Source organism: Triticum aestivum, chromosome 7D, assembly GCF_018294505.1.
Source record: "Triticum aestivum cultivar Chinese Spring chromosome 7D, IWGSC CS RefSeq v2.1, whole genome shotgun sequence".
In the NCBI taxonomy this organism is placed as follows: domain Eukaryota; kingdom Viridiplantae; phylum Streptophyta; class Magnoliopsida; order Poales; family Poaceae; genus Triticum; species Triticum aestivum.
The window spans coordinates 580,301,966-580,313,627 of record NC_057814.1 but is presented as its reverse complement, the minus strand read 5'-3'; the positions used below and the strand labels follow the sequence as shown (position 1 = coordinate 580,313,627).

General features: G+C 45.1%; 1 long non-coding RNA gene and 1 pseudogene across 1 annotated transcript; both read right to left on the bottom strand.

The window, feature by feature from the left end:
• Positions 1–2,243: 2,243 nt before the first annotated feature.
• On the bottom strand, positions 2,244–3,278 carry LOC123168364 (uncharacterized). Its single transcript, XR_006484298.1, has 3 exons — positions 3,122–3,278; positions 2,767–3,029; positions 2,244–2,637 (listed from the first exon to the last, which is right to left on the bottom strand). It is a non-coding gene; the product is annotated as an uncharacterized lncRNA (long non-coding RNA).
• Positions 3,279–9,220: 5,942 nt separating this feature from the next.
• LOC123167449 (aspartic proteinase nepenthesin-1-like) lies at positions 9,221–11,218 on the bottom strand (annotated as a pseudogene).
• Positions 11,219–11,662: the final 444 nt, after the last annotated feature.

The window sequence follows — 11,662 nt, the reverse complement described above, 5'->3', positions numbered from 1 at the left end:
AGAGGCTCGCATCGCAGCACAAGGAGAAGCATTGCGGTTGTACTACTAGACAGGTTTGATTGATCGTTACCTTGCGTGGCACGTATGCTGCGGTGCGCTTGATCCAACGCGGCTGCTTTCCTTCCTCTTCTTCTTCTCGAGTTGTGTAGGGAGCAGAGCAGCAGCTAGGTCAGGTGCCGGCGACATGCGGTGCAGTTTCCGGGAACTTTCGTCCGTCCGCGACTGACTACCGGAGTGGCTTTGACCACTGTGCTCCTGTACGGTGGTGGCACACCGGGGCCACTTCTGTATGGCACAGTGTGCCGGCGTGTCAGACTGTAGCAGCAGTAGCAGTTGAATTCAGGTGGTGTGACCCGGTGACCGGTCCGTCAGTCCGTCACGGCCGACCGGAAAGCGAGCGTTGCGCTTGGGCCAGAGCAAAAGCGGGCGCGGGCGTCTTCCCGGCGGCTTCACGCGTTGCCAATCCGGGCAACTCCTCGGGTCGCCGCGCCTCCTTCCGGGCCGTGGACTATTGCCGTCTCCGGCCTAAAGCGAGACTCCGTGCTTGACCGCCGGCGACCGTTTTCTCCTGCGTGACCAGCGCACTACACGGTACGTGCGCACGCCAAGAGACCAGCAGGCAACGGACCGTTCCCTTTCTACACGGTACGTTCGCGGAGTAGTTCATTCAGTCAGCCGGGAAACTATTCTCATCAAAGCGCGTCTATATCGGAAGATTTATTCTGCAGGCAAATCATTTCCAGCTGACTCACACGAGTATTAATTCGTGTTGGATTGGATGTCAAGCTGCTTACCATCCTCCGATCCACCGTCCTGTCTCATGCTTTGGTGGTCTGTGCTCACCATCCGTATCTCTAGTACTTTCCAAATTTCATGACGGAGTTTTGTGACTTCTGATGCGCTTTAGCAAAACGGTTTATCATACTTGCGGTTCTGTGAGTTTTATTCTACTTTCCAAAACCCTCACCCCTCGTAGAGGTTTCTCGCTTGGGCGAAGCAACCCCACCGGTCAAAAAGTATCACATTCCATGATCATTACCCGGTGGATCTCTCTCCTCCTCTCTTCCCTCTTCCCTCAAAGGAGAAGAGCATCTACAACAGCCGCGGTAAAAGGCACGCGCGGGGTAAACCGAGTCTTTTGGGCGCGCGGGACGTTTCGGCGCGCTCCAACGATGGCGGGAAAGTCGCGCGCGCGGGAACGGTTTGCACGCGCGCGGGAAAAGGCGGCAGGTCGCGTGTTTTTTTTGGCGCACCGCTTCCGGCGCGCTCCAACGGTGGCGGGAAAGTCGTGCGCGCGGGAACGGTTTGCACGCGCGCGGGAAAAGGCGGCAGGTCGCGCGCTTTTTTTGGCGCACCGCTTCCGGCGCGCCTATAAAATGCGGCGCTCGCCGCGCGCCTATTCCACACGCTTCTCTTCCTCTTCCGTTGCCACGCGCGCCTCCACCGCTTCCTCGGTTGCTTCCGCTGCCACGCTCGCCACCGCTCCAGCGCCCTGCCACCATGCCGCCGCGCCGCCGAGGAGCGTCGGGCTACCGCGGCGTCCCCCAGCGCCCCAACGGCGGGTTCTACTCGGAGATACCCACACGCATAGATAGGTTCGGGTTCCACGATGTCCGACACGGGATGTCCTTGATGTTGTTGGCGGCCTTAGCCTGGGGAGATAAGTTTTCCTGGCCGAATAGATCAAGCGAAAAAACAAGAGGCCCTTACATCGCCCTGAGAGGCGACTAGAGGACGAGGGTTCGCCTCCCACCGACACCTTCCCACCGTCCTTCCCCCTCTTCACCACCACCTTACCTTCTCTCCATGATGATGAGTCTACGAGTGTTAGTGTTATAACCTGAAAGGAGCGAAAACAACACTTTCGAAAGCTAAAACCTCCGAAATGCATGCACAAAGACGTAGAGTTTTACTAACCTCTCTCTCCCCTAGCACCACTCAAACAATTTTGTGTGGTGACAAAGTGACGTCCATTACAACCAATTCATCAATTTGTGATGTACTGACGTACACTGACTATGGCTCTCCCATTGAAGCACATATTTTGGATAAGGAAAGCGTGTTTCTTGACTACGAGACATGTTCGCGTCTTCCCTCACCTTCGCAGGCGAGAAGTCGACATAGTCCCCCACAAACAGTCACCATCCGTCCATCCGCACGATGTCAATCCAATGACGGAGAGGCGTGAGCACGACGGTAATTACTACAAGATGGTGCACGGGCAGGAAACATATTATCCATCCTAAAAATCATTGAAGAATTTTCCATAGAATTAATTGCGGGCGTTCAAAACTCATGTTTAGCCGATTTTCTGTCCTTCTATAGATGTATAGATTTGAGCACGGAATCTGTGTCATGTGTTGAACAAATCTGCGATACATCAAATTGTACTACAAATCCATAAGAGAGAAATAACTGGCATTATGATCTTCCCACATCTTAAAAGTAGTAGTTTTTCGCTCCACCGATCAAAAGACAAAATGGTAATTGCATTTTTTTTCTTGGTTTATCACTTCCATTTGAACTTGCCAGAAGACTGTTCTTCATCTTCAGCCAATACAGCTCCAAGTACCGTAACTGCACCGCTAGCGGCACCGGCGAGGAATGAGCCGAAGCCACCACCCTTACCTTTTTTTCCTGCATACATGGTATTTCAATACGTGTCTTATATATATGTCCCAAAATAAGGTTTTGCATTCCAGCCCTTTCTAGCAAGGTAACCATGACAAGCAATGACATGGAGAATGTGAAAGATATGAAAAATACCTTTCTTTGAAGACTTCTTCTTCGATTTATCATGGACGGCATAACCAGCTTGCGGCGCATGGCCATGTTGTTGTGGATACCCAGCTGGAGGGTATCCTCCGGGTTGAGGATACGCACCAGGTGGAGCTCCGTACCCTTGCACCGGAACAAATGGCATAGGGTAACCAGGCCAGCCCGGCGGGGGAGGGTATCCACCGGGGTAGAATGGAGCCGGAGGACGCAGACCAGGAGGGCCTTGCATGCCTTCCCCCTTTGGTAACTATCTGGATGGACCAGAGAATTCGCAAGGATGAAGCTATGATCATGGTGATTCGAAATGCCTATGGACGATTTGCGAGAGATAACAAGATGTTACCGGTCGGGCGACGCGGGGAGAACTCCGAAAAAGTTGGTGCCGGCAACGATGAAACGGGAAGATTGGCTTGAAACTTGGGAGAGAGATCGGTGCTGATTTTTCATACGGTAGCTAGTCTCTTCTTCTCCTCATGCCGGGAATAACAACTTGCGAGCACGGTTGAGAGCAAAACCAGGGACCAGTCAGTGCAAAGTTTACTATCTTTAGAAATTCTATTTGTTCATGTGGATGCACATCAAGATAGGGCCCCCGGGCGCTCATCTTGACTTGTTCAACATGCACAACCTTTTTGACCCAGACTTCATTTTTAGGGCTTTTGACTGGGTTTTGTGCACACCCGTGTTGGTCTGATCGTCTCCATTTACTTTATTTTTCCCATACTTCTTTACCGGCCGATCCAAGATTCCGAGCCCAAACTTGTATCGCCCGTTAAAAGAAGTTGATGGACTGTCAAAATCTCAAAAAAAAAAAAAGTTGATGGACTGTCAAGGAGTATCATTTCTCTAACTGACAGGGGAAAAACTGTTTTGGGGAATTTCAGTACTCCAGAAAAATATAAGTAGGAGTACTTTTATAAGGAATAGAGCCTGCGACGTTTCTTTTTTTCAAAATCCTACATTTTTGGTACAAAAAGTTGTTTTTTCTCTTCATATTTTTCTGGAGTTGGTCGTGCTAAAACATTGATCGTGTTACACTTGCCGCAAAATAAAATATAATATGTGCATTTCATTTAAACAAATCGTGCGAATCATTCCAGGTTAGAGGCTTAGAGCTGCACCGCTTTACTATTCTGGTGCAGGTACATTCAGCCCTACTATAGCACAAAATTACACAAGGCTTCTTGTCATAATTGCACGATTCATATATCCTTTTGAAAAGTCAAATTTTGTAGTAACTTTTTGATACAAAAAAGTGCACAGTTCGGACATGGATGTTTGAATTCAGAGCCTGATATTATGAGGAGTAAATCATCTGAATTCATTCCAACGGCCCTGAGAAATGGAGTACATCCTCTTTTGACTGCATGCATGGTGGACGCGGGCTCATGCAGAGGCTGGCTCCCTCCCTCCCTCCCCGTACCGTACGTACTCCTACATTGCTGACCTCGGCGGCTCACTCACGCCATGGATTGGAATCGTTCCCGTTGCCCTTTGCTCCAGCACCAAGAGAAGCATCAAGGGATCAGGTGCTCTCTCCTCCATATTTTTCGTGCTTTGCACCTGCAGGACTGGCATCTTTGACTGCCCGCCATATTTTCGTGCATCGTCGCGCCACGGCCGGGCGCACGGGAGAGGAAAGATGCGCGAAAAACGCTGTGAGCTGAACGGAGAGTTACGGCACGCAATCATGAGTGCGTGTGATCACTTGCTGCAGCCGTACACCCACGTACGGTTCCGCTAGGACGAGCCATGCACGCATGCATCAAAGTTCACGTACGCCGCTGAATAGCGATACACACATCTCCTCCAAATGCTCATCTAAATAAGGTGCTCAACAATAATATATACTTTTTCTTTGCGGGTGAACGATCATATATACTTTGATCACATATCTAACCCACCATGCTTCCTAATTTTAGAGCCCTCTCGTTTAATCGGTGTTCTATTTTGAATTTGGTTCATGATTTTGACCGAGTCAACTATTTCTCAATGAGCTTTCTCATTTAGTTGGGGTTTTTCAATTTTGGATTTCATTCACGATTTTGGTTGGGTCAACGATTTCTCAAATTAATTGGCAGCAACCGGCCGGTAAAAACACACCGGTCCCATGCATCCTCTCATCATCTAAAAAGAGAGTACCAACATGGGACATTATATAGAAACGATATAATTACATGCGGCATCAACGCAAAAACCTTTCCCGCATAAGTACTGGTTGATTAGCAGATAACACGTAATTACGCCGCCCAAAAAGCCTTTGTCATCTTTCCCACGCGTTAAACCAATTTTTTTCTCTTTAAAGAATCCTAAGAACATCAATGACGCTGCGAAGCGCGCCCAAACCTTCTAGTAAATACTTTATGCTCCCTAATTTTGGAGCTCTCTCATTCGATTCAATTGAGAGTTCAACTTTGGATTTGTATATAGTAAATCCCAAGCATCCAGAAGTCTGCAAGACCTTAGGAAGGTACTAAAAATTAGCGTAATTAATCCGACCATGGATTAACCTATCAGAGGAAGTGTTCCTACTCCTTCTAGGAGGAGCCGCATTCGGTTATATTGACCGAGGCAGGAACACCCATTAGCGTGCTTACAAGATTGAAACGATCACATAGATCCGGTTGATATACAGAGAACATGATAGCTATGAGAGAGGGGATAGAGATAATGGTAGTTGAAATTACAATGAGTACAAAACGTACCGTCTAACATCTTCCCTTAATCTTAGCTACCCTAAATTTAAATTTCTATTCAATTCTTCAAATGACCTTCTTGGAAGAGCTTTAATGAACCCATCTGCTATTGATCCTTCGATGAAATGAATCGTATCTCCAACTTCTTTTGACAGTTCTCAGTGTGCTGTGGTAGGTACATGCAGATATCAACAAACCTACAACACTCATGTATTTTGTACTCTCTTCTTCTTTGAGGGGCTGTCCTTCATATGTTGAAAGCTTTTTTGAGAAAGACAAAGTTGTGGGTGAAGGCTTGCGGTCCTTCATTCTCGTACGAGTTAGAATTTCAACGACATATATTTCTTGATTCAACATTATGTCATTAATCCTTCAAGACAAACGTTGAGCTCAAATCATGAAGTAGAGCATTAATAGCACATTGTGAGAAGCTTCTAATAATTATGTCATCAACATATATCAACACAAATATCATAGTGTTTGCCATGTTATAGACAAATAAAGAGTTGTTAGTTTTGAGTTCAACAAAGCCAAGACATTTTAACTCTGAGCTTAACCTAGAGTACGTACTCCAGGTGCTTGCTTTAGTTTGTAAAAAACCTTATCCAGTTTGCACACATAGTGACGTGTTTTCTTATCTTCATATCCTGGTGGTTCCTTCATGCGAACCTCCTCTTTCACAACACCCCATGAAAACACGTTTTATGCATATAGCTGACTAATGCTCCACTCCTATCATACAACAAACACATTTCTTTCTAAGTCATTAATTTTCTAGTTTTCTTAGTTTTTATTTTATTTTCCTTTTTTTACCTTTTTGCAATGGGCCCCATATCTTCCAAATACACAAAAAATTTCAAAATTGCATTTTTTTGAATTTATCAACAATTTTCAATTCTCACATATTTTTTTAAAACCTCAAATATATTTTGAATTAGTGATTATTGAGTTCGTGAACAATTTTTGAATTCGTCACATTCTTTCAATTTATGAACTTTTTTATATTGCAAACTTATTTTGAATTCATCATTATTTATTGTAATCATGAACATTATTTATTGTAATCATTAACATATGTATTTTGTGAACATTTTCCCAAACTTTGTATAATATTTTTTAATTCTTGACATTTTTTGACTTCACAAGCATTTTTGAGTTCACAAGAATTATCTGAATTTGTGAATGATTTTTTATTTTTGAAAACGTTTTCAAATTTGGGAACAACTTTTATAATGTGTGAACATTTTTTGAAATCACGAACACATTTTGAATTCATGTTTATCTATTCATGAATATTTTTTTTAAACATGAAGATTTTTTGAATTGGTAACATTTTTAAATTCTCAATTTTTTTTAAATCTTGAACATTTGTGAATTCACAAACATTTTAAGAGTTCGTGAACATTTTAATTCAGGATTTGTTTTCAATTTCCAAACATTTTTGAATGCGTGAACTACATTTTAAATTTGCAAACCTTTTTTGAAATCGTGAACATTTTTCTTATTTATGAACACTTTTTCAATTCGTGGACATTTAGTGAAATCATGAACAGTTTTTCTATTCTCAAACGTTGCAAACATTTCTTAATTTGAGTTTTTTTTAAAAATATTGAGAACGTTGTCTTAATTTGGGAATTTGTTCTTGAAATTTATAACATTTTTTTCTGTTCACGAATGTTTTTAGAAGTCACAGACATTTTGAAAATTCATTAACATTTCCAATGAGCCGTCGTAGAAATCACCAAACCATATAAACAAGTGGAGCATTAATAAAACTTTAAACAAGAGGATGAAGAAATGGACCGGCCCTAAGACTGTTGGGGAGCGCTGGCATAACGTTGTCTCGAAAGGAAAAAAATGCTCCCCTCTCAACAAATACTTTTGTGGTTTTTTATTTCTTCTTTTAATGGTAAGTTTAATGCACTCTTCTCTAGGTTACTCTATGATAGATAAGTGTTTGTGAAAACTATAATAATAATATTTTTTTTTATTTTCGTTGGTTTTACATTACAATTTAGGCTAATATGAAAATATATTAGTGTATATTAAAACAATTTGTGAATTCAATAAATATTCTTGAAATAAAAAAGTATATTAAAAAATTGTTAATTCACAAAAATGTTCATGAAGTAAAAAATGGTGGGTGAATTTGAAATGTATTCAAGAATTGGAACAAATGTTCACGAGTTAACAAAAAATAAGGATTCAAGAGATGTTCATTAATTCAAAAAATCTGAATTTTAAAAATATTTGAAAATTAAAAAACTTTGTTGAAATAAATAAATGTTCACAGATTTAACAACATGTTCAAAGATTTGAAGAAACCTTTGCGAATCCCAAATATGTTTAGATACTGGAAATAATATCGGTGAATTCAAAAAATGGCCACAGATGTAAAAATGTTCGAGAATTTGAAAAAATGTTGACCGAATTAAAACACATTCGCTAATTAGAAAAAATATTCACAAAAAGAAAAACATATCCATGAATTTTCAAAATGTTTGTGAACACCAAAAGTTTTTTTATTTAAAAAATTGCAGGCAATTGAAAAGGTTCACCGATTTGCAAAAATGTTTGCAAATTCACTATTGAGCAATATTTGCGCTACAAAATATCGCATCTTTGAAAAATGTTTGCGTGTTTGAAATTTTTTAGAAAATTGAAAAACTTTTACTAACTTAATTTTTTTGCCAATTCAAGAAATGTTGATGAATTAAAAAGGGTAAAATAAAAAAAACACAAAAGAGAATCTGAACAAAAACAATGATGAAAATGAAGGGAAGGTTCCTAAAATCAACACATAAGCTTCCAAAAAACTGTTCTCGGCTTCTCGCTGATAACGCGAGCGTTTCGGTTCTAATGGCCCGACCCACCTTGGCATGGTAGTGGTTGATCGCGAGGGATACCGCTATATATATATATTTGAAATGGAGGAAGACCCCCGGCATCTGCATTTGGGCGATGCATGCAGGGATACCGCTATAAACGATAAGCAATACATATCATTTTCAGTGGGGTAGCCGTGCGTTCTCCCGCATTGATTCGGCCATTGGGTTGGGCAGTCATGGCTGGGCCCCTTGGACGACAACGACGACGGTGCCGCTCCGGCACTAGCTCCGGAACTTGAAGTGTTTCGTGCTAGTCCGAGATCTGAGGCAGTTTCTGACGAATGGTGCTTGAAGACCACATTTGCAATGCATAAAAAACCAGGTGTATCTTGGCATGCCCCGATAGTTGCAATCGATGCGCTTGATTCTCCACATGTGTCAACATTTGATAGGAGCTGAAATACCCGACGAACTTGGCATTCGCTAGCTACACCAGTGAAGCTTGAATGTAGGGTTGAACTCGAAGGAAGACCTAATCACTGGCGACGTCGAGCGCTCAAAACATTTGCGATTTACAAACTCCTTCATTTCTGTTGAACTTGATGCAATGTTGGTGGAGAAGTGCAGTCATCAGTTTGCGGTCTTCAAGCCATTCGTGCAAATTGGAGCCACAGGGAATATGACTCTACGACGCCAAAGTAACGAGGGTGATGTCCATACAGAGGGAAGAACATCATCTCGATAGCAGAATCATATGTATCCGAATTTCGTCAACGGTATCCGCTTACTCCACTTTACTAGGGCAAGAGCTGATGAAGCATCGCAGGTACCAATCGAAACATTGATTAACCTTTTCTGTTTGAAACACTTGCACCGTTTTTAAAGAAATTGGATATGAAGGAAGAGCAAAGTCTACCTTATAATCTACTCCCTCCGTTCACACGTATAAGACGTTTTAGATAATTTATTAATACAAAACGTATACAGACTAAAATGGGTGAACAAACACACTAAAACACATTTCAGAACAGATCGAAGTGAACAAAAGCAACTCAGAGTACAAAGAAAGGGAGAAAGAGGGAGAACAAACAACAACAAAGGGAAGAGCTACATCCTTTTTTCCCTTGTATTCCAAAATGCCAGGTGCATATAACCTTTAAATCAACGATTTAAAACTCGACTACAAAATATATTTGATTGAAGCAATTTCTTGGAGAGCAATTGCAGAATGCACATAACCTCAAATTCTAATGATTACCAGATCGAGAATTGCAATTCAACATAGAGTGGTAGCAGCAGGGTGATTGAACTGGAAACTCAAAATACAATCCAACTAGTAGTACTTGTCCGAGCAACCTGACGCCAAAGTTATTACCCACCCGCATGATCTAGCTGGAACTAGAAGAGGAGCACCCAGACTAGTAAAAGCGTAGCCAGCGACACCTGCGCCGGCGCTGGCGCTCCCGAGAACGTCAGCTGGCCGCGGCCGTCGCCATGGATGTCGTAGGTCATCGTCCTGCCGGTCTGCAGCAGGCTGCCTAGGACGGACTCGCCGGTGGTCGACGTCAGTATGCTCAGGCACGTCTGCCCGCCACGAAGGGCGAAGAAGTAGTTCTGCGCCTTGAGCTCCATCGTCGCGTCGGCGCCGTCGAACACCAGCGCAAGCTTGGGAACCTTCTTCAGCTTGGAGAAGTGCTGCGTGAGGAAGCATAGGCTGTGGCCGGCCGTAGAGTTCACCGGAGCCAGGCCCTGCAATCGGACCCTGCTCACGAGCTCCCGCCTCAGAACCGTGTACGCGGCCTCCTCGAGGTGGTGCTGAGGAACACCCCGCCGGAGCCGTTCGCCCGGACGTCGAAGGTCCCCGCCGGGGTGTCGGTGAGGAGCTGCCCGTCCACCTGCAGGCCGGTGAGGTTGACGTAGTACAAGTAAGGGTTCTGGTTGGGCCTGGCCGCCAGTAGCGGCGTGTGGCTGCCCTTAGCGTCGGCGTGGTCTGCCCAGCTCAAGCTAACGAAGGCCTTGTTGTTGTCGGGGTCGTCGGGGAGCGTGATGAAGTAGGAGAACCTTGAGATCCGGAGCTGCGAGACGAGGGACACGGGGCCTCTGTTGAATCCCACGAAGCCGGAGGCGACGTCGACGCTGTCCGGCACTGTGACCTTGTGGCTGCAGCCGAACACCAAGCTCCTGACCTTCGTGTTCCCCAAGCGGAACTTGTCGGTGGCGAGGTAGCCGGATGTGTTGCCGGCGCCGTAAATGTGCTCTACGTACCGGCCGCGGGCTGCGCAGCTGTAGTCGCCGGCGTGGCAAGTCCGGTCAGCATAGTGGATCTGGCCAAAGGAGCCGGAGTTGTTGCGCACCCATGATGGGCAGGGGGCGACCGGGGCGAAGGAGCCGAAGTGGTGGGGCAAGAAGGTGGGCGTGGCCGCGTGGGCCTGAGCCGGGGTCCACACCGCGCCCAGACGAGCTCGCTGGAGATGTCCATGACGACAGAGAGGGCCTGCCGCCCGACGGAGAGGTCGAAGATGAAGGCGCCGTACGTGTGCGCCGGGCTGCCCGGCTGGTGATGGTGATCATCAATGACGAGGACCGGGGCTTGCTCCTCCATCAACTGCTCCCAGTTCGCCCAACGGACACCTTTGATGACGCATTTGCTGGCGGGCTTGTGAATGGGATGCCGCTTGGGATTCCCGGCGGCCACTGGCGCCACCAGAAGGAGAAGTAGAAGAAGCGAGCAAGCAGCTGGCATTGCTACGGTCATTTTGCAGTATTGTCTCTGGATGTACTAGTACAAGCCAAAGCTAGGCAGCTGCATTTGAGCAACATGCCCTAGTGACCCCTATATATGCAGTAGAGGCATGTTGAAATTTCCATGCGCTCTCGACCTCTCTAGGTTGTGATCCCTCTTCACAAAATAGACCTCCCAAGTCTTCTTTTTTCATTTAGGTTGATCAACAGGCCCTGGTAAGTGGTGACCACTATATATACATGTCTCTAGCCCCGAAAAAAAAAACATCTCTCTAGGTTTAGATTGTTATCTTTCGGCAAAAAAAAAGTTAAGGTTGTGATTCCTCTCTTCCTCTTGTTAAATCCTCACGCAAAAAAAAAAAAAACTTTGTTCAATCATGGAGAGACGCGGACGGCGAGGAAGGCTCCACGAAATTTCTGCTTGAACCAACAAACACAGCGTGAAAGGACGGAGGCCATGGCTGTGGCCGGGCATACCGCTTGCAGGAAGAGGACGCCAAAGGGATGGATGCGGTGGTCATGGCTGTGTACTACACGCTTTTGCCTCAACCATGTAAGCATCTCTCCATGCTGCAAAGGCACCACGGGTCTCTCTAAAGTCTCAACCGGCCTACCTAG